The sequence below is a fragment of the Taudactylus pleione genome, unplaced genomic scaffold (genome assembly GCF_031769625.1).
Source record: "Taudactylus pleione unplaced genomic scaffold, aTauple2 ptg000154l, whole genome shotgun sequence".
Lineage (NCBI taxonomy): Eukaryota > Metazoa > Chordata > Amphibia > Anura > Myobatrachidae > Taudactylus > Taudactylus pleione.
The window spans coordinates 22202248-22230223 of record NW_028284556.1 but is presented as its reverse complement, the minus strand read 5'-3'; the positions used below and the strand labels follow the sequence as shown (position 1 = coordinate 22230223).

Genomic DNA, 27976 nt, shown 5'->3' with positions numbered 1-27976 from the left:
AGCTAGCTCTTAAACCTTTAGATATAAACATAAATGCATTCATTTTATAAGAGGTTTCTATAATAAGTAGAATGTAATATCACTCTGTCACGGACTCCACCACTGCACGTCGTTTACTCTCAGACTCCTTGACAAAAGCTTCTGACCTCAGCAACTGTAACAACTGTAACAAAGTCTGTGAAAGATGTGCCATCAAAAATTCTGAGTCTGGCCGGATATAATAAGGCAAATATTATTCCCTAGTTTACGAGATGAGAAAAAAGTGGCGACAACTCTTTACGAACTTTAGTAAGCTCTGACAAATAGTCTTGAAAGAGCTGTATCTTGTTAGAGTTCCAGTGTAGATCCCTTATTTTACGGGAAGCCGCCCATATAGCCTCCTTATGTATGAAATTCAAGCACCTGAAAACAACCACCCTCGGACGGGCCCCTGAGTGAGAGCGTTGTGGGCCCATGCGATGCGCCCTTTCAATAATCAAATCATTACACTCGTCTTGAATATTAAGTAAGGAAGGTAGTGTGTTACGAATAAAGTCATAAAGACTTGAGCCCTTTACCGGTTCCGGCAAACCTACAATCCGTAGGTTGTTCCTTCTAGAACGGTTTTCTAAGTCATCTAATTTGTTCCAAACCGTGTTTTGGGATCTCTCTAAATTAGCAGAGGTCTTTTTGAGAAAGGAAATATCTTCAAAACATTCTCCCAATCTCTGTTCATTATGTAAAACACGTGTATTTAGATTCTGGATTCTGGATCTGTGCTTTAATATCTGCTGTTTGTGCTTTTAAAAGAGGACGCATGGCATCTCTCACTGTCTGAACTAACGAGCTGTATGTAACAGGAGTATTCGGCTGACATCTATCAGGAGATGTAGGAGAGTACTCCTCAGACACAACTGACTCACATCTTGATGTCTGCTCTGAATGTACAGTGCTCGCAGTCACTGAACTTTCTTGTTGTTCACTGGCGTCCGTTGCCATATTTGATGTAGTTTGGCGCCTGTCAGCTTTATTCCGCTGTGCTTTGCCCGGAGCTGGAGCCATAAGAAACTTCTCCATATAATGCAGGTGAAGAAGCGGGGAATCTGCGACCTAGGAGTGTCGCTAGTGGAAGCCTTTTTTGTCTGTGAAATGCTGTGTGTGAAGGGTGATAACGAAGCTCAGGAGCTTAGCGTCCGTCCATGTCAGCAGCGGAACCGGAAGTAAATTTGTATATATTTCATTAAAAATTATATATAATAATTGTAATGGTGCTGCTATTTATATAAGGAGCCTCAGTGAAATACTTCTCCTAATGCTGGGGATATAACTCGCGGGGACAGTGGTTACCGAACCCGCTGTCCCTGGAACTTCCCCTTGGTACATAGCCAGGACATTTTCATTAAAAATTAAAATATTCCCGGCGAGATGGATACATAATAATTGCAGCAGTGCCGCTATTATTAGTACATAGACCCTTTAGACACAAAAGTAAATACAATGGAAGTAGTCTCCCCGTGTTTGCTTTTCAGCAGTCCCTTCCCACACAGCCAGTTCCCCACAATCTTCTTAGTACTTCAGCTCCCAGCCCCATCCCCCAGCACATTACAGGAAACACATAGTACACGACACAGATCCCTGCTGTGTCCATTTTGTCCGGTACAGCCCACGAAGATCATGTTCAATCACAGAGCAGATCCTGTGTGTGTGTTATACACTGTTTAGCTTAAAAAAACATACAAATTCTCTACAGCTTAAAAACTCCCACAGTGCGACAGTTGACATTCTCCTCTGCATTTAATATTTATCATACCGCCGCCCCCGATGCACACCTACGGCTAATAGCAAAAAATGGAAGGAGGTAGATGCAGCCACCCTCTCCGTCAGGATATGTTGGATATGAGGAGGCAGGTAGCTGCACCCGCGTTACTGGTTCAGCTGCATGAGCTCCTCAGACAATATATATGAGCTGCTGCAGAACCACTTGGACCGAGCTACCTGTCAGCCTGGGCAGCAGCTAGACATGAGCTTTAGGTTTATCCAGCTGTGGTGGAGTTACAAGTCCCAGGCTGCCCGATGCTGGTCCCCCGCCATGCTTACCTCTCCACCCGGCCCTCCAGGTCCTGGATCTGCAGCAGGTAATGCTCCTTGCTCTCCTGGGACACCGACTCCGCTGTCGCCTGTCCCCCCGACTTCTCCTCCTTTCCTTCTTTTTCTTGGGGGGGATTTTACTTAACTCTCAGATGCCCCCCCTCCCCCCGCGTATGCGCCAGCTGCCCGCAACAGCTCACCCATGAAGTACTGGCCCCACCCGCCACAGCCCAGCACGTCACCCGCTCACCCCAGAAGAATCCCTACCTACCACAGCACTGAAACGCCATCATCTAAACCACTCACCCCCACCCGCCACAGCACCAGTCACCCACTCCCTTGCAGTACCAAACCCCCACCCGCTTGCACTTACCGGACGTTGTCTTCCAAGCCGGGTGCAGGGGACTTCTTCACTCCTCTCCAGTGCAAGGGATATTTTTACTCGCGGCCGCATGTTCCTATAGTGGCTCCACCTACGCTTTATAAAGCCTACAGCCGGGGCCGGGTCATCAGCAATCACTTGACTTAATCAGGAGTCAAGGGATTGGCCGCTGGGGAGCGCGTCCTCGGGGACCCACTCATTCTCGAAAAGGGAGTCCCCAGTCCCAAATACCGGGTAAAATACGCGCTATAGCGCGTATTTGCGAACACTGCTAAGTACGCTCCAGACGGCACTGCTGCATAGATTCTGGCTGCAGTGTGCCATTCTAGGTGCCATGTTAGCCAGATGAGGCTAGAAGAGAAAAGCTCAGAGGGCCAGACCAAATGATTCCGGGGGCCTTATACGGCCCCCGGAGAGGAGGTTCCCCATCCCTGTTTTAAAATGTAACATTAGGATTACTAGTAGAAAGTGAGTGGATTGTTATCACACCTCATATAGGGGCCTATTCGTCATTACATATTAGCAGCACATTCCCTGAAAATACCTGTTTTCGGGGGATACCTGCAAATATTATCCCCAAGATGTACTATGGAGGGATCGCAGTAGATGTCTCTGATATCTGATGCGGTCCCTCCATTTCCGACAGCAGCTGCTGCCCACATAGGTTTCTATCGGGGATACGATGCTGTCAGGATAACCAAGCTCCAGAATGCTAAGCATTTCAGAGTTTGTCCCCCGCAGCCAGGGGCGTAGGGAGGGTGGTTCCACTGGAGTGCGGTCTCCAGGCGCCTTACTTACCAGAGGGCGCCCTGAAGTCAGACTCCCGAGCAGCTGTCATGTAGCTGACAGCCTGTGCCGAGTCCACAGCAGAAACAGCAGCTCCTGTCCTGCCTTCCTGCTCTAGTGAGAGACTCCTGGTCACTAGAGGAGCTTGTGCTGAGCCCTGATTGGTGGAGCTCAGCACATGTTCATCTGACCCCAGCAGGGGCGGGGCTACAGCAGCATGTCCACGAAGAAGCTGTAGGGTCCACATTAAGGTAAGAGATGTTATACCCCAGTAGTTTTGTCTATCACCCCCTGTCTGTATGTGTGACCCTTCCTGCCTGTATGTACTGTATGTGTGTATGTATATATGTGTGACCCTTTCTGCCTGTATGTATATGTATGTATGTGACCCTTCCTGCCTGTATGTATGTGTGTGTATGTATGTATGTATGTGTGACCCTTCCTGCTTGTATGTGTGTGTCTATGTATGTATGAATGTGTGACCTAGCCCGCATGCGTCACCTTTTCGTCACTCTTGGGGACGTGCCCAGTACTTACGGACACGTCGGGCAGCCCCCAAGTGCTACTGACAGGTAGAATAGATGCCGGGCGCATGTCCAGCGTCTATTCACGGCGGTGACCGGGTCACTGCATATTTCCCCATCCGCGGGACACTGCGACCCGCGGGTGAAGATGGCACCCGCAGGCTGTCTCAGCGGTGCGCTGCGCAATGAGGGCAGGGCGCTTTTTGCCCTCCAGAAGGAGGGCAGGGCGCAGAACCCCGCTAAAACAGCCTAGTGGGAACGCTAATTATTGATTAATGGGCCTGTAGAAAAAATGTACAGGTTTAATCAAGCTAATGTGACATAGGTAGTATAAGGAACGGTTTTTGGAACTTTTCTAAGAAAATAATTTAGATAAAACATTTGGGGTTAATGAAGAGATGTTTCTGGTGGAATTTTGGTTTGCCATCATTGGCATGTACTAAAATGTTAAATCTCCCACGTAAAAATTAACTTTTAGTAGGTTTTCTTACAAATATTTTTATTTTACTGTAAGGCGAGTGTGGATGACCTAACTTTGTAGGCAACTAAAAACAAGAGGAAATAGTCTGGTTTTTGTTCATGTTGTAAATATGTATATGTCTAATTATTTGTTGTGGCTCTTTTTTATTTTCTCTTTTGTTCCAGTGTAAAATGTATCTGGTGACAATATTTCTAATACTATTAGATGGAATAAAATGGTATTGTGGACTTTGAATATTAGGTGACTATGTGGAGGAAGGATAGTTGCATTTACACGTGGACATTTTGCTATATGGCTCAATATGTGTAGGAGGACTGGCAGGTGTGCATCAGAGGTGTGGACAGTGCCACCATTAGTAAGTATATAGCCTGAGTCTAGTGTAGTTATGCAGAGGGCCTGATTCATTAAGCTGCGATTACACAGTCTCACTGAGATGATATGCTAATCCATTGCGATCGCTATGCCACTGCAGCACTACATAAGGATGCCCACCTTACCTTACACACATCCGTAATACTTAGCAAGACTGCAAAACCATCAGTAACATAGAGTACAATTGGAGCCACATGCACACCTGCACAAGGTCTGACCTTACTCAGAAATTGCTAACCTCATTGCACGCTGTGAAAGCCCAAGCTGCGTATGGCATCGCAGTGCCTAATTTATGCACGCCCCTGCAACAACATTCAAACGAACTGGCACGCCTGTGTTTTGGCATCACCTCGCACAAACTGTACTTCCTGTCAATCCCTCTGCGATGGGTCTGCGTAGTCACTGCGATCGTAGTCCCGACTGCAGCGGCTGGTTCGCACATACACACTGCGATGCATACGCATGCGCAGAATGCAGCAATCATCCGATTGCGTGCGTAAACGCAGTTGCGGTCCTTGCTGAATCAGGCCCAAAGTTGGGATAGGTGCTGATGCAACTGGGCCTAACAAAATAATTTCCTATCATCACCTACATGGACAAGACACATTGGGCCTATTAATCATCAATTAATTTTTACAAAAGCAGGTGAAAATTAACATCTTCACCTGCAATTGTAAAAACGAAGTATTCGGGCCATTCATCAAGAAGGTAAAGCTGGAGATATCACAGATCTCCTACTTACTTTCCTTCTCCGGAATGGCCCAGTCTCCCCATACACTAGTATGGGGACAGTATTCATCAAGCTACGAAAATACAATATTTTCAGAGCTTGACTTCAGATGGCGAATGCTCCTGCTCCGGGCTCGCAACCCGCTCCTTCCCTATGGGAAGATGGTCTGGGTTGCGAAGAGGGATCCTTTAAGGTCCATCCGCCCCTATCCGGCTCCTTCCGCCGGACATCGGGGCTCTTGTGCACATATGTGACCGGTAGGTCGTGCATGTGCACTCCCGTCACTGCCTTGAAATGAGCAGGAAAAGATGCACTGCTTCGAAAAGGAGCAGTGAAGCCGCTCGCGGGGACAGCTGATTTCGCCTCAGCTGTCACAGTGCCGGAGCAATGATGAATTGCTTCGGCAGCTGCGGCAAGTTAGAATGTTAATTATTGTGGTCCGGACCCCGATAATTAACACCATGAATTGATAAGATGGTTGTTATACTGCTAAAAATAAATAATAGTAGCTCATCACCTAGTGCTCCAGCTAGTACTGAAGTGTCAATACAGCTATTAAATGTAATCTAAACTGAGGAAAACCCCAATTAACTTTTTTCTTTCTTGTGGTATTAACAGCTTGGTGTAGATATCCTTCACGTATGTCTGCCCCAAGGGTGCCGTGAATAAGAGATCAGTGGGGCTGATTCAGTGTTGGATACAATGGCGATTATGGACGCAGATCAAGCTATTGTTTGCCATTGCGCATGCGAATAAGTCGCACTACAGGTGCGCAGCGATCGCATTGCGATTAGGGGTGCACAGATGAATACATTGCAAAGTGAGTGACAGGCTGTCAGCATTTGGGGTGGTGACAGGGGGTGGTCGTAAAAACACAGACTTGTCCGTCCGTTTGAACCATGAAGTGGGTAGATAACAGCAGTAAATGTTACTGTTAATCCCATCAGTTACAGCTAAAGTTAAACATAAACACTGGGGGCAGAATTCAATTGTTTAGCTTCCCTACGCACCCGACATGAGCTATTCAATTGTTGCCCCTGTCGGGCACGATCAGCTACCGGCACACCATTTCAGTTCGCACCCTCGATGGTGCAAGCTCAAATGGGCGGAAAGTGACCTGTTTGGTCGACCAAATGGCACTTTAGGCGATCGGCCCAGCACTTTGGTTGAGGGCAGCCGTTTTACGTGGCTAAACCCGACCTCTATGAGTGCGATAGCAGGCATAAATTGAATAGCGCCCCGCGATCTCCTGTCACTTTAGAAGGGAGATCGGGCGTGCTAAAACAAATGAATCCCCTCTTAAAGTATAAGAATGTGTTTAGCCCTTTTCAGAAAAAGTGGGACGACCTCCCACATGTATCAGACAGTAAATGTAGAGTCTGTCCCTACCTTGCCCTAAACCGGATAATCTCTTTTGAACCTCAGCCTGTGTTCTGAAAGCTGTAATTTGCAGTGGGCTGTCAGGCATTTGCTTTCCAGAAGCTGCGGGGAACACAGAGGGAACCTGGCAGCATGACTACTTGCTGTATAGGCTGCCACAACAGCATGATGGGACATGTAGTTCTGCATATATTGATTGCCCTACAGGGATATAGCAACAAGACTACAACTCCCAGAATCCCCTGCAGAGCCATAAGCCAGGTAACTAGGGGGCAGAGTAGTCTAGCTGCTGCTGCAGTCCCAGCAGGGGAAGAGATAGATCCCCTTCCATTTCTGTATGATGACGTCACCTGCCAGTGTCCAACGTCATTCCCTACCATCCAAGTGGGCATAGAGGGGGAATATAATCATGTGGCGAGCCACCAAGCCCGCAAGAGGACAACTTTCTTATTTTTGTGGAAAGTGTGGGCAGATTGTGGGGATTTATACTCTTCCGTCCCCAGCAGTCCCCCCGTGATGGCGGCCCTGTGTGTTTGTATCTGTGCAATGCTTACCTACCCTCCAGAATGGCCGGGAGGCTCCTGAAAATCAGGTGGCGCTCCCAGCCATCCGGAAAGGTGGACTAGTCTCCAGGGTTTGGGAACACCCAGCTGTGCACAGGTGAGCGATGATGCGATCACGTCATTATACCCTGAGCCCTGCCCACCTCTGCTGAGCCCCGCCCACCTCCACCGAGTCCCCTACAGGGCCGACCTGGCTGCCCTCTCCCAAAGGAAGCAGCCAAAAGGTTGGCAAGTACAATCTGTATATATTTATAGATGGAGATATATAGATATATCTACAGAGGTACAATTATTTGTTGCACGTGCACATCTTAAAAACACTGATAGTTTGATTTTCACTTTTAAGCTCACATAAATGCAATGTCAGCTTCAGCTATTTCTGTGTTTTTTCCTCATCTTTATGATTTTTTATTTTACCTTCAGTGTCACTGATGGTAACTTGGGGAAGATGGTCCGTAGCAATGGTCAGGAGGGTCTAATTTCTCCTACAGCCAGCAGTATTATTGTACTGATAGAACAAATGGGTAAGGCCGATATACCTAGTATTTATTGTGCTGGTTACCATATAGGGTACAAACAAAATTAACTGATTTACTAAGTGCTCAGTAACTTGGTGAACATGTCCCATGTTTTGCCCACTCAATAAACTTGGTAGTTCAGAATTTTTTAAAAAAATGAAAGGGTCATGCAGGAATGCTTTCTGTGGCCATAAAAATTTCTCGACATTTTTGTCATTCATCAACCGCATGTCGAAGATTTCAGTGGCTGTGGCAGTTCAGTTATCAACATGGCACATCTAGGTAAGAGAACGGCACTGCAGTGGCAGACAGGACGGCAGTTTAATAAACTATAACAATATGTTATCTACACAAAAAGACAGTCAGCAATGCCCCAATCAGCGCATAATGCAGAGAAAGGTACAAGATGGGGAGTAATGCCAGTGTCGCACCTACCCATTTTGATTCTTGAACGGGTGGAAGAACTATTAAAGTGGCAGCAAACAAAGTTCTGAATAGGAAGTGGGCAGAGGTATTCCTAAAGTGTGATACTACACATCTCTCATCATCGTGCTTCTGGGGTTATATATGGGGAGGCTGGGAGGAGAGGGGGTAGAACATCTCCAGATACCATCACAAAATATCCTCTCCATTTGGTGCTTGAATTGAATCTAACCAAATATGGCTGTTATGATCAAGGAAAGCCAAGCCCATCTGTTGTTACACATTGAAATTAAATTTTTTTTAAAAAAGGCAACCAGATTGGTATCTACAAAGCAAGGTTGAAAAAGGCATAAGAGTATTTTGCAAGTACAGTATACCTATTTGTGATTTTAGTAGAAATAAATACAGTATGAAACAAAAAAAACAAGTGACAGAGCCAGGGCCATCAAGAGCCGCGCCGAGCCCTGGTAAAAAAGGGGTGTGGCCTAATCATGGGAGGCGTGGCCACTACCCCTTAGGTACAAAAAAAAGCAGCTGGTGAAGGGGGCGCAGTGAGCCCCCTCAGCCCGGCGCATAACCAGTGGGGGGCGTGACCAGCTTGATCGCTTCCCCCACAGGCATACTGTAGGAGACTGCTGTGGCTGCTTCTTAGCAGCCACAAGCAGTCTCCAGGGCAGCCCAGCACACAGTAGCGTGTGCTGGGCTGCTGTGTGATGTAAGAGGGTGGGAGCATTGCCGGACCCGGGCCCCCGTTGGGCCCCTCCAGCAAGCCTGGGCCCGAGTAATTTGTACTCGCCCCCCTCTCGGCACCCCTGGACAGAGCAGCAGTATAAATGATTCAGCAGTTTAAAAAAATATAGGACTTATATGAAATATTTGCCACACAGCAGTGGCAGACAGGATAGCAGTCTAATAAACTATAAAAATGTCAGTCAGCAATGCCCCAAACAGCGCATAATGCAAAGAAAAGATGTGCAAGATGGAATTGTGCTTGGGCCCTTCCACCCACCCTTATGTTGTATATATTAAACAGGACATGCAATGTTTAACAAACCAATAACTTCAGTGACAGGGACTTCCACTTGTGGTTGAAGTGATTAGTTTGTTTGGGCCCCCACAAAACAAGCTACCAATGGGCATAAAGCAGCTAAGAGTATTGTTAATCCTCGCTACAGTTGGAACTGGAAGAGGTCATTCTCATCTCATTCCTCACCCTCATCAGTGTGTACGTCATCCTCACACAATATTAATTCATCATCATTGGAATCCACCATTACAGGTACCTCTGTATTTTTTTTGCATAATTGGCAGTAAAGGAATTTCCAGTTCATTTTGATAAACATCATCTTTTCCACATTTTGAGAAAGTACCCTCCTACGCTTATCGCAGAGGTTCACGGCTGTGCTGTAAACTCTTTCTGAGTACACGCTGGAGGGTGGGCAGCTTAGGTAATTCAAAGCCAATCTGTGCAATGGCCTCCAAATTGCCTGTTTGTCTTTCCAGTAGTCAAAGGGACATCCTTTGGATGGTGACCCTATCACATGGATTCGCAATAGCGGTGTAACTTATTTTCGGGAATTCTTTTAGACTCAACCAGATGTCATAATGTTGTGTTGACTCCTCTGCATCGCCACTGGGTCTTTTGGGAAAGCTGTGTTTTTTCCAGGCAGCTGCCAGAGAAACGGAAGGAGGAGATGTTGTCATGTCATGTACACCGTGAGCTGCCAACTTGCTCACCAGGAACTCTTTGCATCTCTTAAGATCTGGGTCAGTTGTAAAGAAAGATACGACATATGACTTAAACGTAGGATCAAGCACAGTCACCAAAATGTAATGATCCAATTTGAAGATATTGGCAACCCTAGGATCCTGGCGAAGCGAACAAAGAACTTGATCTACAAGTCTGACATACTTAGCGGAATCGTTTTGTTTAATCTCCTCTCCAATTCCTCCAGCTGATTTTCCAAAAGCTTAATTAGGGGAATTACCTGACTCAAGCTGGCAGTGTCTGAACTCACTTCACAGGTGGCTACTTCAAAGGGTTTGAGCACCTTGCACAAGACAGAAAGCATTCTCCACTGCACTTTACTAAGAAACACTCCCCCTCCTCTCACAATGTCATGACTTGTATAGCTGTGGATGGCTTTTTGCTGTTCATCCATCCACTGAAGCATATAAAGGGTGGAATTCCACCTGGTTATCACCTCTTGCTTCAACTGTTCTTGCAGCTGCTGTAATCTTCTGCATGCTGTGGCTGAATGGTAAAAATGTTCCAAAATCTTTCTAGCCACAGGAAGCATATCCTGCATGCCCCTGTCATTTAAAAAAAAAAAAAAAAAACCCTGTATAACCAAGTTGATTGTGTGAGCAAAACATGGTACATATTGGAATTCATCTAGCTGTAATGCTTTCACAATATTGGTGGCATTGTCAGAAGTCACAAGCCCTGAGAAGAGTCCAAGTGGGTAAGCCATTTGCTATGACATACCTTAGTTTTCTAAGAGGTTGTCAGCAGTATGCCTCTTAGTGAAGCCGGTGATGCACAGAGCAGCCTGCCTCTGAATAAGCTGGCGCTGTTTGTTAGATACTGCTGCTGCTGCAAATCACCCACCTAGTGGGCTGTCACAGTCGTGTAATCTTTAGTTTGCCCACTATCGCTTGTCCACATGTCTGTGGTTAGGTGGACAGTGGGTCAGTGCCAGATGAAGGCCCACATGGGCCTGGAGCTGAAATTTATAAAGGGCCTATTGTGTGCACCGCAAGTGGTGTGTCCAGTGCTTGGGGGGTTGACTAGTGATGTGGGGGTGTTGTCTGCACGGAATTGGATTGAAATGTCAGCGGCATCAGCCCGACGGAGGAGATCCCAACATCGCCAGGTAAGTAAACCCTTCCCCCCCCTAAACCTCCCTTAGGGGTGCCTAACTTCCCCCCCGTTAGTGCCTAAAGCTAACCCCCCGCCCCCTAATCCTTACCCACCCGGAGGGGTGCCTAATCCCCCCTAATGGTGCCTAACCCTAACCCCCTTCCCCTACCCTAACCCTCCTGGGGAGGTACCTAACATTAAGTCCCCCCGGGAGCCCTAAACCTAACCCTCCCCCCACCCACGGCTATCCGATGCCGACGCCCGGCTTACCTACGATCGGTAAGCCGGGTATTGGGATTCTGTAGTGGGGCTAAAGATAGGCTAAAGATATCTTTAGTCCCATTTCGGGATGTCGGTGTCCGGATATCGGTGGGCGGGATAGCGCCAGCAGGTATCCTGACTACATCCCGTCTGCACAGCAGTTATGGCCTGTGTTGTGTGGTGTGACTAGTCCCAACCTTTAAAAGCCTAAGGGGTCTATTTACTAAGCAGTGTTATGAGACAGAGTGAAAAGTGATAAGAAAGTGATAAGGTGCCAGCCAATCAGCTCCCAACTGTCATTTTTCAAACACAGCCTGTGAGATGACAGTTGGGAGCTGATTGGCTGGCACCGTATCACTTTTCACTCTGTCTCCTACCACTGCTTAGTAAATAGACCCCAGAATCGCTCTTCCCTTTTTGCTTATATCAGTAGTGTAATGCGTGAGTCTACAAAGAAGAACACTCCTTGTTAAAATGGCACATAGTGATGACATACTGTAATTCTGAAAATGTCTCTATTAAAGAGCACACGGGTCACTTAGTGATGTAATGAATGTGGGCCTGATTCAGAGCCGAACGCTATTTGCGGACGGACGTTCTGAAAAAGGGGCCGGATATTTAAATTAAGTGCTCGCTCTTTGCGGTCTGTTGACGCCTCTATGTCTGAGCGAGCGAACAAAACATGCGGTTGCTATTTTGAAAAAAACGCCCCCTGGCCGCTCGCATCATACGTCATCTCCGCTATTTATTAGATTAATTGAGTACATCGAAAGGCGTATGAACTGCTCGCTATTCTTGTGGCAGCATTTTCCTACCGCAATCATGCGAGCAGTTCAGGCTAAAAGACAACCAAGTGACGTGGTCGATGACGCTGCTTTGTTAATTATGCTCACCCTTAAAATGCTTGTTTTGACCGTTTGGCACGCCTGCGTTCGGATCTCCACTCCCCGTTTCAATCACCTTCCCCTGTTACCACCCACAAACGCCTCATCCTGTCACTCAAATTAGCAGCCATTCGCTATTTTGCGAGCACACGATTTCTGACCGCACTGACTGGTTCGCGCATGCGTACTAAAACCCATACGCATGCGCAGATGTGCGAACATCGCTCCGAAGGAACGAGCGGCCGCTTACGAGCGGCTCTAAATCAGACCCTGTGACATCTTTCTCTATAAAAATACCTTATCCCATTAATAGATATACTGAGAAGTTGTTAGATCTAGACACCATAGTGAGATCCAAAACAAAGTCACATAGGGTCTGATACCGCATGCAGTTGGCCAATGTTTTTAATTCTGTGCATGAGTCCCAGTCGCACAGTGCATGTGTTCCCATTGTTAGCGCTTAGAGATGCAGAACAGTATCGGATGCATCCATTGGTGCACAGATGGTCTAAAGACGCACAGAGATCGCACTGCAACGCCGCAAGACGCTGCAAGTGGGCGTCTCACTATTAATGAAATGGGTCGCAGCATTAGCATAAGGATGCTGCTGCGTCAAAAGACTCTAAAATACACAGATATATATCAAAACCAACATGATGCGCCCCAATGGTGTAGTATTTTCTGATTCCACCTCTGTGTGCTCAAACTTAATAATATGATGTACAATAAGGCGTCATACCAGAGATAAAATAAATGGGCTTAAGCCTTACATCATATTATTAATTTTGAGCACACAGGTGGAATCAGAAAATACTTGTTGTTTTTTTTAACACTCTGGACAAATAAAGCCTCAGTCCTGTGTGACGCTATCTTTGTATTTTGAGTTATTTATTTCACTGGCATTGTTATATTTAAGTGCCTGCGCCTTCGTTCTTTGAAGCTCATTCAGAACCGATCGATAAGCTGCGCTCGCTCGTTCTTGCCGATAATCGCACATCTGCGCATGCGTATGGTTTGCAATGCGCATGTGCAAGCCAGTCTTAGCGATCGGGAAATGAGCGCTCATTCTACACAGCCTGGCCGCTACTTTGAGTGACAGATTGCGCCATTTGTGGGTGGTAACAGGGGAAGGCGATTGTGAACGGGGGTGTGGATGTGCAAATGCAGGCGTGTCTGGGTGCCAAAACGGAGTTTAATGGGTGTGCATAATTAGCAAAGTAGCATCATTGTACACGTCACTTGGTTGTTTTTTATCCTGAATTGCTCGCAGTGCTTGCGGGAGGGTATGGTCTACCTCAAGCGCTGCGAGCAGCTCCGATGGCCCTCGATGTTCCCAATTAAACACACACTTCCTGGAGATGACATGTGCAGCGAGTGACAGGTGGGAGGTTTTATAGTCCTGCGTACGTTCACTGCCATCGCTCACTAAGATATAGAGGCATCCTTACACCGCAAAGAGCAATCACTTGGTTTGCATACCAGGCCCCTTTTGCGAGCGTCCGCAGCTTAGCGATTGGGTCTGAATCAGGTCTTTTGTTTGATATATATATATATATATATATATATATATATATATATATATATAACATTAAAATCTTGTCAGTGCCTGCATACCAGTGCAGTGATCATCGTTAGTAGCAGCCAGCAGATAACAACACTGTGGGCCTGTTCAATCAGCAGAGGCCAAGCAGCCAGCAAGGGAGTATCAGTCACCCAGCCGGGCCACCTTGACAGATCAGTGGCTGTGCTCACTGGTCGGGCACAGCTGCTTCAGAGAGTGGTGGTACCTATGTGATGTCACATACAGAGGCATATCAACAGTTAATGGCGCACAAGGCAAAGAAAAATTATGGTGCGCCTCCAATTAGGAACAATATTCTATTATCTTTAATATCTAAAATCAGTGAAATAAAATACATATTGGTGCACAAACAAAACGAGAATAAAAAATATTTTTACTTTCCTGAACTGTACATAATTGTGATGGAAAAGCTTGTGTGTTTGGGGTTACCTGTCTCAATGATTTCAATTGTTTTTTTATGGCATTGCAGGTTTTATTTCTCACAGCTCTCTTTGCAGGACATTTTACTGTATGGGGGAGTTTAAGGAGGGAGCTGTCAGCAGGGGTCATGCTTGTGTTGTGGCAACACTCACACACACATATACAGATGCCAGCATTACACCCACCTCTGGTTAGTGCCCGGCTGCAGTACTGATGGAGGGGTGAGTGGGTGGAACTTTAGAAGATCCGTGTGCTCAGTTTCAGTCATCCCAGAAATAGAGCTTTGGGGGCGGAGCCTAGCGCGAATTAGGGGCGGGGCTTAGCGCTAATCAGGGCTGTCTGAAGGCAGAGTCTTGGACAGTCTGGGGGAGGAGTTTTGAGCAGAGTTGACTCAGTAGGCGGGGCTTCGGGCGGCAGGAGACAGGGTATAATGAGCAATGATTCCGGTGGCCGTTAGGTTAGATAGGAAGGACAGGGCTTCGGAATGCTGGGGTGGTGACAGGAAATAGTTTTTTTCCTGTCACCACTACCTGCACTGCAGTTGGTCCTGTGGGCCTATTTTCATGGGGTGGCCTGGAGCTGTAGCTCCACCCGCCCCATTGTTAATCCGGCCCTGCAGTGGGTACATTGTAGGCCAATAATTATGGTTTTTTTAACGTCCTGGTACAGCCGAGGAATGGCTTTTCGGGTAAAATGGAAGCGAGATGGAATTTGGTACCGGGGACACAGGGCCGCAATTAACTGTGTGAAACCCACTGCATAAATGAAGAATATTGGATGCAGATCTAATACCAGCAGAGCAGTGATGACATCAGTGATCCGCTGTGTGACTGGGTGAGAGCTGTCATACTTTCTTCCTCTTGCAACGGATTGTTTCAAAGTCAGTTGTTGTTTTAAAATACTAGTCTTCTGGGATGAAGAGCAGGCCTAGCGCTGAAGGATTCTTCTGAGGAATCCTCGTTAAGGGAGGAGTTGCCTAACCTTAACAAATTGGATGCAGGACAACCTCCGCTCATTACTGTTGAGGATGAAGGTGTTGGTGGTAGAAATTGCAGGTGCTGGGATCTAGTTGAACTTGAGAGAAGAGAGCTAGCTGATGCTGGACCGCTTGTTGTTATTTTTTTAATGCTAGTTTCTGATGTTGTCAAAACATTTTCATGAGTTTGCTGCAAATGACATAACAGGCAGTGGCGGTTCTAGGGCAGGCAAGCAGGCCTATTGCCTGGGGCGCTGCGGCCTGAGAGCGCAACTGCAGACCCCTCACTGGTGTCCCTAGAACCACCACTGATACTGTGCTTGGACCTTGCCCTTTGATTACCAGCTAGGGGAACTGGCCAGCACCTGCGACCGATGACCCCAGCACTGGGATGAGGGCGGGGCTGTCTGATGACTCCTTGGATCTCTCAGCCAGTGGTCTGAGGTGTCATCAGCAAGCAGCCCTGCCCCCTATCTACCAGTGCTCAGCAGTCAGTGGCAGCAGGGCAGCACAGCCGCAGTAGGGGAGAACTGCTATGAAAGTGAGTAACTAACTTGTATGGAAGTAAGTTAAGTGCAGTGAGATGATGTGGCTAGGGGAAGAGGAGGGAGCCCTGTGTGGGATGTGGATAGGGAAAGGGGAGCACTGGGTGGGTTGTAGATGGGGGAAGGGTAGCACTGTGTGAGCTGTGGATGGGGGAAGTGGAGCATAGTTTGAGATGGGGAAGGAGAGCACAATATGGGATGTAGAAAGGGAAATGAGATCCCTATGTGAGATTTAAGTGTTTTAACATAGAGAACACGATTTCCCAACATAAACAGCTTTCTGGGAATGCTACAATCCACCCGTATATGCGCCGCTGCTGCCACCACTGAACGTCTACCGTCCACTGCAATGTATAATAGTAGCGATGCACCTGGCTCCTTCTCACCTGGATGCAGAGCTGCTAATATACATTCCAGCAGGCAGCACTTCAGCACTCAGTCTTTCTTTGCCACTCACGTGTGGTGAATGATATGTTGGCAATATTATGTTTTTCTGCACCACACTTTCCCTTTATTAGATGTGTTTTTGTGTTTTTTTTTAGCATTGTATATTGTTTTTTTTTATTTTAGTTGGCCTGACTAAGACCCTCTATGCCAGGGGTCAGGGAACTTTTTTACCTGTTACCCCAAAATATATGTAGATACGCCGACGTTACCCCCTTGATTTGAAGGGAAGAAAATCATATAGTAGTGCCCCCATAGTTATGCCCCTATAGTAGTGCCCCCATAGCTATGCCCCTGTAGTAGTGCCGCCATAGTTATGCCCCTGTAGTAGTGCCCCCATAGTTATGCCCCTGTAGTAGTGCCCCCATAGTTATGCCCCTGTAGTAGTGCCCCCATATAAGGCCCCTGTAGTAGTGCCCCCATATAAAGCCCCTGTAGTAGTGCCCCCATATAGGGCCCCTATAGTAGTGCCCCCATATAGGGACCCTGTAGCAGTGCCCCCATATAATACCCCTGTAGCAGTGCCCCCATATAATGCCCCTGTAACAGTGCCCCCATATAATGGCCCTTTAGTAGTGCCCCCTTATAGTGCCCCTGTAGTGTCGCTTGTACAAAGAAAAAAAAAACACTTACCTTAATCCCCGCACCTGCATCCACCGCCATCCTGTCCGCCTGGCTGCTCCTCGGGACTATGGGAGAAACGTCATGACGTCTCTCCCATAGTGCGCATGGGGAGAGCCAGAAGCTGAAGTTCAGAAGAGAACTCCAGCCTCCAGCTAACGCGGCGCTGCATGAAAGGCGCCGGGCACCTGCTGCATGGAAGGCGCCGGGCTGGTGGACACTGGCGCCAGTGACCTCCATTCCTGGGGGTAATGGACGGACAGCCGGGCATGCAATGATTAATATGCATGCCCGGGCTGTCCGTCCATTACCCCCAGGAATTTCATTTTTACCCCATTTGGGATGATTTACCCCTGTTCCCCGACCAGTGCTCTATGCCCTTGAGCATCAGCTTTAGTAGATGGCGTTGAAGAATTCATTTTTTTTTATGTCACAGCTGTATTCCTGCGTGGACTGGATCCACAGGGCTTATATATGCACATGAACAAAGTGTACCAAACAGTACAAACGATACAATTATTAATTTTTTATGGTGCAGCTCTATTCCTGCATGGACTGGAGCCACAAAGCATATACAGGTTGAGTATCCCATATGAAAATATTCAGAAATACGGAATATTCCGAAATACGGAATATTTTTGGCAAGACTGAGATAGTGAAACCTTTGATTTTTGATGGTTCAATGTACACAAACTTTGTTTAAGGCACAACATTATTAAAAATAAAGTATAAAATGACCTATAGGCTGTGTGTGTAAGGTGTATATGACATAAAAATTAATTTCATGTATCTACACAAACTTTGTTTGAGCCACAAAATTATTGAAAATAGTGTATAAAATGACCTTCAGGCTGTGTGTATAAGGTGTATATGAATCATAAATGCATTCTGTGTTTAGATTTGGGCCCTATTCCTAAGACATTTCAATATGGTATGCAATTATTCCAAAATACGGAATACTCCGATATCCAAAATACCCCTGGTCCCAAGCATTTTGGACATGGGAAACTCAACCTCTATATGAATTATGCATGTGAACAAAACTAAGCACACCAAGCAGTACAAACAATACGATTATTTAATTTATTTTTTTTGATGGCGCAGCTCTATTCCTGCGTGAACTGAAGCTACAGGGCTTATATATGCACGTGACCAAAGCGCACCAAACAGTACAATTATTTTAAATAAAAAGTTTTATGGCGCAGCTCTATTCTGCGTGGACTGGAGCCACACAGCTTGCCTTATATATGCATGTGAACAAAGCACACCAAACAGTACAAACAATACAATTATTTATTTTTTTGGTTGCACAGCTCTATTCTTGCATGGATTGGAGCGACAGGGCTTATATATGGATTATGCACGTGAACAAAACAAAGCGCACCAAACAGTACAAACAATACAATTATTTAATTTATTTTTTTATTTATTGATGTCAAACAATACAATTATTTATTTTTTTGATGGCACAGCTCTATTCTTGCATGGACTGGAGCCACAGGGCTTATATATGGATTATGCACATGAATAAAACAAAGCGCACCAAATAGTACAAACAATACAATTATTTAATTAATTTTTTTATTTATTGATGTCACAGGCGCAGCTCTATTCAAATTGCGTGGAGTCACAGAGCTTACATATGCACGTGAATGTCTTACTGATGGACACAGCACAGCCAACACAGCAGAGTACAGCACAGCATATACACATTGACTAAGCAGCACAGCCACTTGTGAGTGTGGACACAGCTGTTATGCTACGGGTGTGACTTTTGAGGGTATTAGCCCTGCAACAGCCTTGAGGGCTGGTATGTCTTGGCTAGTTGCAGCCGTGAAGCAGCTTTGAGAGCTGATATGCCTTGGCTTGATGGGCCAGTGGGCCGTAAGAAACGATGCGGCCTTTGGGCCATGCAGCAACCTTGAGGGCTGGTATGCCTTGGCTAGCAGTGGCCTGTGGGCCGAAGAATGAGATGTGGGCTGTGCAGCAGCCTTGAGGGCTGGTGTGACTTGACTAGCTGTGGCCTAGGGGCCATGCAGCAGCCTGGTATGACTAGGCTAAATGTGGCAGATGGAGGACTAGTGCCACAGGAGGGACACAGGCGTACGCAGGGTTGACACAAGCAGCATACACTAGAGTGTGACCTGTGCCTCCGGGTTGACACAAGCAGCGTTTGCAGGAGTGCAGCCTATGCCGCCGGCTTGACACAAGCAGCGGACGCTGGAGTACAGCTTGTGCCGCCGGGTTGACACTCTTGGACACAGAGTGCAGTCCGTGCCGTCTAGATGACACAAACGGCAGGTAGATGGTATGTGAACTGTGCCGCCTGGATGTCACAAATGGCAGAATAACAATCTAGACAGGAGAACTGGAGCTCGACTGGATCACAGGAGACAATTGCAGAACTGGAAACATGAAAACTCTATCACCGGCATCGGAGCAGCGTTCGCACCAGGAAAAAATAGATGCAGGAGCCAATCCATATACTCTCGGAATGATGGACAGGAGATAAGAGGAGTTTCAGCGAATACTCACTCGCCGTTCGTCTTGCCCTGCGTTCACAGTGCGGTGGCTTGCGACAGTACCCCCCCTTGATGAGGGGTTAAGAAACCCTAGACCCAAGTTTGTCTGGAAAGTTCTCAAAGAATGTTCTTCTCAGGGAAGGAGCATGCAAAGACCTTTCCAGCACCCAGGAACGCTCCTCCGGTCCATATCCCTTCCAGTGGACAAGAAACTGCAGAAATCCTCGAGAAATTCTGGAGTCAAGGATCTTCTCCACCAAAAACTCCTGGCGCCCCTGGACGAGCACTGGTGGAGGCCTGACTGAACCCCTATGAGTGAATCTAGAGGAAAAGAACACCGGCTTCAGTAGGGAAAAATGAAAAGTATTGTTGATCCTAAGGGTACTTGGTAATTTCAGCCAAAAGGCCACGGGATTGACTTATGCGATGGTTCGAAATGGGCCAATGAATTTAGGGCCCAGCTTTTGTGACCTTTGGCGTAGATTAATGTTTCTGGTGGACAGCCAGACAAAGTCTCCCACTTTGAAATTACAGGGCCTACGACACTTATCAGACCACACCTTGGACCGATCAGATGCTTGAAGGAGAGAATGGTGCACCTTCCTCCAGACTGACCGTAACCTTGAAATGGAAGAAGATGATGGAGTTCTAATTGTCGAGGATTCAAAGGAATTACTCCTAGGGTGTGTCCCAAAATTACAGCAAAAAGAAGGCTGGAGGAAGCAGAATGGCAGGAGTTGTTATATGCAAATTCGGCAAAGGGCAGAAGTGGAACCCGAAATAACGGAGGTACTGTTCTAGGGACTGATTGACCTGCTCTGTCTGACCGTTGGACTGTGGATGATAGCCCAAGGATAAGCTCACATTGATACCCAGATCAGCACAGGAGCATCTCCAAAACCGGGTAACAAATTGCATCCTACGATCCGAGATGATGTCTGGTGGGAGCCCATGAAGCCTGAAGACATGCTGTAAAAGTAATGCTGACAATTCTTTAGCAGATGGTAACTTGACAAGGGGAACAAAATGCATAATTTTAGAGAACCGGTCCACGATAGTCCAGATGACAGAACAACGGGAAGACACAGGGAGGTCAACGACAAAGTCCATAGCAATATGAGGACACAGTAGACCTGAAGGAGTAGTCCAAAGAGTCTTATTTTTAGAACAGACATCCCACGCCAAAACAAACTTACGAGTGTCTCGAGACATGGACGCGACCAAACAGAGCGAGACCGAAGTTCCAAAGTTCTATTAATGCCTGGATGACCCACTACCTTAGAAGAGTGAAAATCCTTCAACACAGCTTTACAAAGTCTCTCAAGGACAAAGAGCACACTTGACGGTTTTCAGGAGGGGCTTCAGTCTGACAAGCCCTGAGAGAATCTGCCAGGGTCCTGGTCACAGCAAAATGGATCCTGGAAGCCGGAATGATGGTCTCTTCTGAGGCACTTGGAGGATAACTGAGGGAGAAGCTTCGAGACAGGGCATCCGCCTATATATTCTTAGACCCAGGTAGGAATGAGATCACATAATTGAACCGGGTGAAGAATAGGGCCCAGCGAGCCTGCCTCGCATTCAACATCTTGGCTGTTTTCAATGTAGACTAGATTTTTTTGATCCATGAGAACCGTCACTACATGGTTAGCCCCCTCTAACCAATGCCTCCATCCTCAAAGGCCCATTTAATAGCCACAAGCTCCCAGTTGCCAACATCATAGTTCTTCTCCACCAAATCGAATTTTCATGAGAAGAAAGCACATGGATGAAGCTTGCCATCTTTGACGTCCTTCTGTGAAAGGATAGCGCCCACTCCAATCTCAGACACATCCAACTCGATGATGAAAGGAAACTCTGGATTGGGATGCCGGAGCAGACACAAAAGCCGCCTTCAGAGTATTAAAGGCTTGAATGGCACTAGATGACCAACTAGCGACCTCAGCTCCCTTTTTTGTTAATTCAAAGATGGGCGAGACTATGGAGGAGACAGATTCAACAAACCTGCGATAATTTGCGAAACCCAAAAATCACTGGCTGGCCTTCAGCGCCGTGGGTTGTTCCCAGTCCAGGATAGCCTTCACCTTGCCAGGAGCCATGGAGAAACCTAGCAAAGAAATAATGTAGCCGAAGAATGAGGCCTCCTTCACGTCAAATCTGCATTTCTCCAGTTTGGTATATATGTTGTTATCCAGTAATCTTTGCAAGATCTGCCTGACATATCTACGGTGTTCCTCCACATACCTAGAATAGATGAGGATGTCATCTAAATAGACCACGGCAAAGACTCCCAAAAAAGCCCTTAACACCTCATTAATGAATTCTTGAAAGACCGCTGGGGTGTTGAAGAGGCTGAATGGCATAACAAGATTTTCAAAGTGTCCCGAATGGGTGTTAAATTCCGTCTTCCACTCATCCCCTTCCCTGATGCGAATGAGGTTATATGCGCCTCTGAGATCAATTTTCGAATAGTTGGAAGCCTCACATAGTTGGTCAAAGAGAACGAAGATGATTGGCAAGAGATATGCATTCTTGACTGTGATCTTGATCGGTCCACAAAAGTAAATGCACGGTCGAAGTTATCCTTCCTACTTCTGGACAAAGAAAAACCCTGCTCCAATTGGGGATTTAGAAGGATGAATAAATTCTTTATCCAGAGCCTCTTGAATATATTCCTGCATAGCTTTATCCTCCGGAATGGATAATGCATATAATCTGCCCTTAGAGAGCCTGGCACCTGGTAACAAATCGATGGCGCAGTCGAAAGCACAGTGAGGTGGCAGAATATCAGCCCTTTTTTTGGAGAAAACCTCGGCAAGGTCACAATGACGAGCAGGAATTGACGAAGACTTGGATGAGACGGCAGCCGCAAGACGAACAGGTTGGGTCAGACAGCGGGAGAAGCAAGTAGACCCCCACTCCAGAATTTCACCAGTTTGCAACTGGATCACGGGGTTATGATTTTTCAACCACGGTAACCCTAAACCAACTGTAGCCAGCGGACACTGAAGAAGGTGGAACGACAGTTCTTCCCGTTGCAGAGCTCCAATGGACAATTGCAGAAGAGGAGTCCGGAAGACAACTGGAAGCTTGGAAAGACTTGTCCCGTCTAGACCGATAACCGACACAGGAGTGGATAAAGGTCTTGAAAACGGACATGTCCATAAAATTATCTGCCGCTCCACTATCGACAAATGCAGGAACGGAGATTTGAGCATTGGATAAGTTAATCACTGTGTTAATAAGGACAAAATTCTCCAGGGAGATGGATGCAAGGCCTAAATGTACCCACCCCTGCTCATCTAGACCATGCCTTTTCCCGACTTAACAGGACAAAGCTGGGCTACATGTCCTTTACTGCCACAGTAAAGGCAGAGACTCAAGGAAAGCTTCCTACGTTTCTCTTCGGCCGGAAGACGAAACGCTTCCAATTGCATCGGGTCCTCAGGCTCGGCTGGAGTCATCCATAATGGAGATCGCGGAGGAAGAGAAGGTAGACTCTTTTCAACTCGGCGCTCCCGGAGTCATGGTTGATGCTAATAGTCAAATTCATGAGATCGTCCAAAGAACTCAAAGAAGGATACTGGACTTGAATATCCTTTATTTGCTCTGACAATCCCCAACAAAACTGGCTTCGTAAGGCCGATTCATTCCAGCCAGCATCGACCGCCCATTTACAGAACTCCATACAGTAGTCCTCGGCTGCTCTGTTCTCTTGTTTCAAGGACCTAAGACTCACGTCTGCCATAGCCGCTTTATCTGGGTCATCGTAGAGTAGGCCCAATGCGGCAAAAAAATAGTCCACAGTCTGAAGTGCCGTGCTAGTGGAGGGAAAACTGAAGGCCCAGATCTGTGGGTCTCCCTGTAATAAAGAAATGATTATCCCTACTTGTTGGGCCGCAGAACCCGAGGACCTGGGTCGGAGCCTAAAGTAGAGCTTGCAGCTCTCTTTAAAATTCAAAAAATCTTTACGGTTCCCCCGAGAACCGATCAGGCAGATTTAGTTCTAATACAGCAGGAACAGAAGCACCTCGAGTTTCCTCAACCCAAAGGGAAAGTTCTTTTTTTACTTTCTGCGTCAGAGCCTGAATCTGAGCAGGATTCTGAGAAGGCTCTATAATTGGAGATCACAAAAATACCCTAAGAATGTATGTCCTATGGCCAGTGATAATGTTATGCCACAGGTGTGGCTCTCGAGGGTATTAGTCCTGCAACAGCCTTGAGGGCTGGTATGTCTTGGCTAGATGCGGCCGTGAAGCAGCTTTGAGAGCTGATATCCCTTGGCTTAATGGGCCAGTGGGCCGTAAGACACGATGTGGCCTTTGGGCCGTGCAGCAGCTTTGAGGGGTGGTATGCCTTGATAAGATGCAGCCTGTGGGCCATATGATAAGATGCGGCCTGTGGGCCATGCAGCAGCCTTGAGGGCTGATATGCCTCGGCTAGCTGTGGCCTGTGGGCCGTAGAATAAGATGCGGCCTGTGGGCCGTAGAATGAGATGCAGCTTGTGGGCCGTGCAGCAGCCTTGAGGTCTGGTGTGCCTTGGCTAGCTGTGCCTGTGGGCCATAGGATGAGATGCGGCCTATAGGCCGTGCAGAAGCCTTGAAGGCTGGTATGACTAGGCTAGATGCGGCAGATGGAGGACTAGTGCCACAGGAGGGACACACTGACATTGATACGCAGGGTTGCGTACTTTGGACACAGTAGTGCGGCATGTGCCACCGAGTTGACATAAGCAGCATATGCTAGAGTGCGACCTGTTCTGCTGGGTTGACACAAGCAGCATTTGCAGGAGTGCGGTCTCTGCTGCCAGGTTGACACAAGCAGCTGACGCTGGAGTGCAGCCTATGCCGCTGGGTTGACACAAGCAGCTGATGCTGGAGTGTGGCCTGTGCTGCTGTGTTCACACAAGCAGCTGACGCTGGAGTGCGGCTTATGCCGCCGCGTTGACACAAGCGGCTGATGCTGGAGTGTGGCCTGTGCTGCTGTGTTCACACAAGCAGCTGACGCTGGAGTGCGGCTTATGCCACCGCGTTGACACAAGCAGCGGACGCTGGAGTACAGCCTGTGCCGCCGAGTTGACACAAGCAGCGAACGCAGGACTGCACACTCTTGGACACAGAGTACAGTCCGTGCCACCTAGATGCCACAAACGGCAGGTAGATGGTATGTGAACTGTGCCGCCTGGATGACACAAATGGCAAAATAACAATCTAGACAGGAGACAATGCCAGAACCGGAAACATGACAACTCTATCACCGGCATCGGAGCAGTGTTCGCACCAGGAAGAAATAGCCAAGAAATGCAGTAGCCAATCCAGATACTCCCAGAATGGTGGACAGGAGATGGGAGGAGTTTCAGTGAATAATCGCTCGCCGTTCGTCTTGCCCTGCGTTCGCAGTGCGGTGGCTTGTGACAACAGCCTATACAGCAGAGTACAGCACAGTATACAGAAGCGTGCTTCACTAAGCAGCACAGCCACTTGTGAGTCTGGACACAGCACATACAGTAGAGTTAAGCGCAGCATACAGCAGCGTGTCTGACAAGGAAATGGTGGCGAGTCACGTACGCGGCACCTTATATAGAATCCAAAACCTGTGATAATCTGATGCTGTGAGGATGACATTTTGCCTCAAAGTGGAATCCAAGTCAGGTGGGAAGACCTGAGCCGCCGCTCTTTTGACTCGGATTTGGGTGGGTTACATACAAAATGTGCTTTGTCTGCCCATACGCAGAGCCTATGATGCATTCTGATTGGCAAAAGTAGCATAAGCATTTAGTTTACATCAGGCACACATTCCACTGGTGCCCATGAAGTAAACCATTTATTATACTTACAACAAACAGACTCACTGTTCAACATCAGTTAAACTGCCAACACCTCTCTAATGTAGCAGAAACAACTAAACATATATTATTTATATAGTGTCAATCAATTTACGCAGCGCTGTACAGACCATGCTTTATGTAATCATTCACACCCAGCCCTGTCCCATTTGAGGCTACAGTTTAAAATCCCAAATACACACACCACGGATACATGACCTAGGGTAGGATGTATTCTGTTTAATGCGCTGTATCAGGTTACCAAGATTACAATAGTTAAATACTAGCAAGAAGAAAGACTGACTTACAAATAAAACATGTATAGGAAAATTATTTAGTCCACTTCACTATACTAAAATTGGCTCACAAACATCTTGAATCAGGCCCCAGATCATTTTGTTGTTCCTTTTAACAGATACAATAACTTTGCACATAAGATTGCCATAGTAATGATCAAAGTATAAAATGTAAACTGTAACTCTATGCTTACTGTTTACATGTTAATAATGTATTGCTTGTACAGTAACAATAATAACAATTAGTGTACAGTACATGTATAAATTGAATCTATATACAGTATAGTTTTATTTTAATGTATTTCTAATTTAACACGGCTGAATATGTGCAAACATTTACTTTTCTGATTTGCAGAATCTTCATAAATTCATACATAAAGTTACAATACGTAACGTGTCATTACTGGGACCGCGTCCGGGCTCTGCTCTGCCTGTTAAAGTGGAGCAGGAGTCCGGTAACCAGGGGAGACCCTGGATAACGCCACCTCCAGGTGGCGGTATTATCACAGGGCTTTCCCCGCTATTTTTTCACAATTTATTTTTAGTAACTTGCACATAGATTGCATTTCCCATTACAATTATGGGAAATGCGATCTGATTACTAAAAATAAGTGATACGTAGGGCTTGGAGTAGAATTTTACGAATTCTACTCCAATTGCCCTTTAGTAACTTTAGGTGATACTAAAATAATGTGAAAAGGGTGTGAAAACACCCTTTTTCACTTTATTTTTGTAAAAGTAATGATAATAAATAGAGCCTTATGGGTTGTGACATTCCTGTGCATATTAAGGCCTCCATTTACTAACGGGTTTTATCACCAAAACGAGTGATAAATGTCACTGTGTATGATAAATGGTGCTCCAACCAATCAGCTCCCGACTGTCATTTTTCTAACAGTTGACAGTTGGGAGCTGATTGGCTGGAGCACCATTATTATACACTGTGAAATGTATCACTGGTTTTGGTAATAAAACTCGTTAAATGAGGCCCTGTGTTTGTTTATATTAATAGTAATATGGATTATGAGGCTGTTACTTAATTGGCTGCATATGCACCCAAAAACTGAGCTATAATTAGCATATTTACACCCATGTGCCCAGATGTACGCAATGTAGAAAAGTTTAACAGCTGTTTCAATAGTAAAAGCAAAAATGCATTACATTTGATTTGTTTTAAATAAACAAAACTGTATATATATTATACTATTTCTAATCACATTTTAATGAAAATATATATACATTTTCAATGAACAAAGCAACAATCTGTTTCAGAGCTACTGATCATCAGTCCCCCTGACTCACGCACTGCATTAGGGGTGGGGGGTAATCAAAGTGGCGATCGCATATCGCCACAGGTGAGGGTGGGTGGGGATATGCCACCAAAAGTGTTATTGCCTCTTGGGGCGGGTTTATACACATAAATAGTTGTCTGGGGAGGTAATTTTAGTGTCGGGCCTATGGACACAGGTGGGGGCGGGCAGGGGTGCAAGACACAACTATGGCACATCTTTTTTTCAATTAATGAAAAATGGAATAGAAATGGAATCTATGTACAGTATAGTTTTATTTTAATGTATTTCTAATTTAACATGGTTGAATACAGTATGTGCAAACATTTACTTTTCTGAGTTGCAGAATCATCACTTAGGCCATTTGTGGGAACCTGTATCCAAAGTGCTCCTTATCCAGATTATAGGAACATTGGTTATATGATTTTTTCCCTGCCTTTGTCATAAGCCCCATTCGGTATGTAGGCATTTGTCTGTGTCTGTTATGTGTAAATAAATTATTAAGAATTACACTATGGAATATTTCTTTTAAAATTGCTTTTGAGGATACTTGTGCTTATTGGAGAGGATTTATTTGTGGACATAGACCAAATTCTGAAGATAAATTGAGGGAGGACAGACATCAGAAACTTAGATGTAAGTGGAGATATTGCAATTTTTTTAATATCTACTCACATCTATCACATGGTCTGTTTCTCTCTTCTTGTTTGAGGAAGAAAATTGAAGAAGAACGACATTAAAAAGTGGACATTATCTGAGTGGACTTTGAAGTGTGGGTATTGATCCACGAAGATTCCAGATGCACAGAATCTGATAAAGACTGTTTGGTACCCTAAAGAATTTGCGCTTGGTTTGTTATTATTGTGTTGATATCTGTATATGTGGTGGGGACCACATATTTCACTGAGCAGCATTTTTGTTATATTCTATTTTGCCAAATCTGCATCTTAGTTGTATTGCTAATGTGACAAAATGACAGTACACGTGTAGCATGGACACAAGCGCTGGCATTACATGCTGTGTGCGACTGTTTGCAGACGCTAACCTGGCAAATGGTAAAAAGGCAAATGACAGAGGACCGATATGAGTGAGCCGCACCATGTTTCACGCCACATAACATTGTGTTTAATCTGCTACTTTATACTCATTAATTTGCAACAAATATTCTAATCCTAAGTGCCCAGGACACTAAGGGGGTGATTCAATTAACCACAAGCAGGGCGAGT

General features: G+C 46.2%; 1 long non-coding RNA gene across 1 annotated transcript in view; it reads left to right on the top strand.

The window, feature by feature from the left end:
• The window catches only part of LOC148521947 (uncharacterized), a 38437-nt gene extending 10862 nt beyond the window's left edge, over nucleotides 1-27575 (top strand). The window contains exon 3 of the long non-coding RNA XR_015878788.1: nucleotides 27463-27575. This is a non-coding gene — a long non-coding RNA (uncharacterized LOC148521947). The remainder of the gene's footprint in view (nucleotides 1-27462) is intronic.
• Nucleotides 27576-27976: the final 401 nt, after the last annotated feature.